The sequence below is a fragment of the Mizuhopecten yessoensis genome, unplaced genomic scaffold (genome assembly GCF_002113885.1).
Source record: "Mizuhopecten yessoensis strain PY_sf001 unplaced genomic scaffold, ASM211388v2 scaffold8383, whole genome shotgun sequence".
Classification (NCBI taxonomy): Eukaryota; Metazoa; Mollusca; class Bivalvia; order Pectinida; family Pectinidae; genus Mizuhopecten; species Mizuhopecten yessoensis.
Genome location: NW_018407520.1, coordinates 43,476 through 48,084, shown reverse-complemented (window position 1 = coordinate 48,084; position 4,609 = coordinate 43,476).

Below are 4,609 nucleotides of genomic sequence, written 5' to 3'. Positions count from 1 at the left end.
AGGAAGCCATCAGCCAAATATGAAGATTCTATACCTTTTAATTCTTCAGAAGAAGTCGTTTGAAGTTTTTGACATATTTGACCCCTGTGACCTTGAAAGTAAGTCAAACTAATTTTCATTTTCAAACTTTGTTGGGCTCTATCCCAGAAAGCCCCAGCCAAATATAAAGATTCTATACCTTTCAGTTCTTCAGAAGAAGTCGTTTGAAGTGTTTGACACATTTGACCCCTGTAACCTTGAAAGTAGGTCAAGGTAATTTTCATTCTCAAACTTTGTTGGCTCCATCCCAGGAAGCCATCAGCCAAATATGAAGATTCTATACCTTTTAGTTCTTCAGAAGAAGTCGTTTGAAGTTTTTGACATATTTGACCCCTGTGAGCTTGAAATCTTGTCAAGGTCATTTTCTTTCTCCAACTTTGTAGGGCTCCTACCAACGAAGCTTTCAGCCAAATATCATGACTCTAGGCCTGTCCATTCTTCAGAAGAAGCTGTTTAAAGGAAAAGTTGACGGACGACGAACGCCGCGCCACGGCATTAGCTCACTTGGCACTTCGTGCCAGGTGAGCTAACAACAACAGAAACAAGTACTCCCAAGGGAGCTAACAAATCGTAGATAACAACAACAGAAACATGTACTCCCAAGGGAGCTAACAAAACGTAAATAACAACAACAGAAACAAGTAATTGTTCTCTATACATTGTATATATGTATATATTTATTTAATAAAACACATCAATTTCATAGAAAACTACAAATACGTTGTAATATTAACAATGGAAAAATGGTAAAATAAAGTAGCAAGGTACGTTACCTACTATATATAAATATACATAATATTCTTAGCTTAAACCAGATCAACACCTATTCTTATGACATCTTCATATACTTACAACCAGAACAGAAACATCTGGTTATAGATGCAAAACGCGGTTTATAAATTAGTTATGAGATAGATTAGATAAGTACAAACAGTGAACTGAACACATAAATTCTTATAAAGAATGTTTAATTGTTATCATCCAAGATATATTAGTTTTATGTCACACTGAAGGTACAATGTTAGTTATCAGTATTTTAGTTGAATCGGTATTTTATTCAATAATCCAACTGATTGTTTTTATAAATGTGATGTAGGAGGGATTGGAAAATAGGATTAGACCTTTTATTAATCTATGAACGGTGGAAGTTGTCTCTTCCATAGTATCGGGACCGATGTTTAAGTTCCCCAACTTTTCGTATTGTCTGGCGTACAATTCATAAAGCGTGCAGAGTGTTACACTGTTATTGCAATGTAATAGGAACTAATCTATTGATGTGTTTTCAAAATAGTTTATTTGTTTAAACATCCGAGTATACATTAACTACGAATGAAGACATGGAAACAGCATAAACGATACATAACTTATATTTCAAGAAGAAAAATGGAAAAACCGACAAATTATAAAAGTTAAACTAGGCCAAGGACACTTGTAAAATATCTCTCATTAGTCAGTTATCACGGAACCTCATAAAGTCTCGATTCCATTACCTCCAACACTTGGATTCCCAAACTTGCTAAATTATATACCAGATCTAATTTATTTTAATGATAATTCACATTATTTTAACAAGTGATTAAGATTCTCTAGGCATCCTATTGAAATGCTTTTTTAATTAATTGGAACTAATATAACCGGCACTTTATGGCGAGTAAACTTGTCCAAGCGACATAAACAACACACCAAGAGTCCATCTTATTGCTGAGAAATAAAATAATAAAACTTAACACTTGGAATAAAATATCTAATATATCCATCAATATATCTGATATTTCATCTTTTCATCGTCCTATTCAAGTAGATCTACACAAAATATTGAAGTTTATTTCCCAGATAAAACTCAAATGTTAAAGAAATATATCACAATTTAATAAATGAAAAATTCCGAGTACATATTAATGGTGTCTGGACTAAATGCATGTGTTATGTTATACGATTTAACCTGTTAAGTGATATTGGTTTACGACTAATCTTGTATTGACTAAATAGACCTAACCTAATAAGGAGCTACTACTGTATCCCTTTTTACCCTATGAAACATCATGCTGCTATTTATGTAAATAAAATGCCATTTGACTTCAAAGAACATCTGCTTAAAGAAGCACTGCCATATTACCAAAGCTACGTATATGTACAGTACTTTCACATCGTTTTTTCATATTTTCATAATATTAAAGAAAATTATTTTAAGTGCATTTTTTAAAGGAAAAAAAAAATATCAATTGCATTTGAAATATCACTCAATAGATTAAAAAGGAAACTAAGAAGATTTTGTTTTAGCTCAAATTAGTTTTTAACAAATTATTTGTTCTCTATGTTGTATTTGTCCCATTACACCTATCGGTGTCCAGGTTTGTTTCGAAGCGTCCTGCATCATCTCGTAACATTACGTAACAGATATCATTATAAAATTCAGTTTCCTCTTTTATCAGTTACATTCGTTTTTGTAATATGCAATGTCGTACATTAAAGGACAAGTACAAAGCTCTTGTAAATATCAAGGCTAACAGTTTGGTACATCATACATGTAACTGCAGCTTAAACTTTATTACCGACACAAGTTTTTCCAGAAAGCAATTTGTTCGGAAGGGGGGATTGTTTCATTTTTTTTTACTTCAGGCTAAGGTAAGTCGCAACAAATTTTAAAACGTCAACAAAAGCAATATTGAATTATTGGTGTCATTTGCAGGCGGAAAAATGTACTGTCTTCTCACTGACGTCTGACATTTTTGTTCGTTTGCAGAAGCGAGAGCCGACTGACACTCAGTCCTTATCCAGTTAACACTACTTGTGTCAAATAAGCTAACAGTGTAAATAACATCTTGTAATAACATAGAACAGCAAGCCTCCATTTAAATCTTCTAGTCAAGATTAACCCATTACCAAGGTTAGTGAAACAGGATACACTAAAATACAACATGAATATGCAATCCGATTAAAACACCGATTCTTTGCTGCAATCTTCTGCTCCAAAACAAGAGGCCCAATGGGTCTGCATCACTCACCTGGTATAAAACTCACACTTGTAACCTTAAAAGTGATCTAAAATAAAGCTACAGGCAAAATATCAGTATTTATGATTAAAATTCGTTCAAAGACCCTGTTATTTTTTTTTTAAACATTTCACCCCTGTGATTGAAAGTCGAACAAAGTCATTATGTTGAACACATTGTATAGCCTTTCATCTCAGGATGCAACTTGCAAAGTATAAACATCCTGGGACCCATGGTTATTCAAAAGAGGTTGTTTAAAGATTTTAAACAAATTTGACCCCTGTGACCTTGAATATAAGTCAAAGTCATTCACTTTAACAAACATAGTAGTCCTTGATCCCAGCATATGCTACTAACTAAATATCAACATCCTGAGCCTTTTGGTTATTCAGAACAAGTTGTTGAAATATTTTAAACATATTTGCTCCTTGTGACCTTGAATATGATTCAAGGTCATACATTTAAACAAACTTGGTAGCCCTTGATCCTAGTATGCTACTGACTAAATATCATCACCCAGGGCATTTTGGTTATTCAGAAGAAGTTGTTTAAAGTTTTTAACATATTTGACCCCTGTGACCTTGAATATGGGTGAAGGTCATTTATTTGAACAAACTTTGTAGCCCTTTATCTCAGCATGCTACTGGCCAAATATCATTACCCTGGGCATTTTGGTTATTGAGAAGAAGTTGTTTAAAGTTTTTAACATATTTGACCCCTGTGACCTTGAAAATAGATGAAGGTCATTTATTTGAACAAACTTGGTAGCCCTTCATCCCAGTTTGCTTCTGGCCAAATATCATCACCTTAGGCCTTTCGGTTAATAAGAAGAAGTCGTTTAAAGTGAAATATTGACGACGGACGCCGGACGGACGCCGGACGCCGCACGCCGCACCACGGCATAAGCTCACTTGGCACTTCGTGCCAGGTGAGCTAAAAACATCATTCCTCCACTTACTTCAGTGATTATCAACTGGGCATATAGCCAGTAAGATTCAGTTACATGGTTAAAACCTGTGACATGTACCAACCTATATAAAGCCCAGGGTATATGTATATACAAGAGGCCCAATGGGCCTGCATCCCTCACCTGGTATTAATCTCACACTTGTAATCTTAAAAGTGGACGACTAAAATACAGCTACAGGCAGAATATCAGTGTTTGATTAGTAAGAACCTACATGTATTGAAATATTTAAACATATGACCCCTGTGACCTTGAATTTCAAACAAGGACATTTGGTTGAACAGAGTTTATAGTCTTCCAACCCAGCATGCTTCTGGAAAAATATCATTACCCTGGACCTTTTGGTTATACAGAACAAATCATTTAAAGATTTAAACATATATTGACCTCTGTGACCTTGAATATGGGCGAAGGACATTCATTTGGTAGTCCTTCATCCCAGCATGTTAATGGCCAAATATATCACCCTTGGCCTATTGCTTATTAATAATTGAGAAAAAGTTGTTTAAAGGTTTCAAGACATTTGAACCCTGTGACCTTGAAAGTGGGTCAATGTCATTCATTTGCACAAGCTTGGTACCCCTTCATCCCAGCATGCTACAGGCCCAAT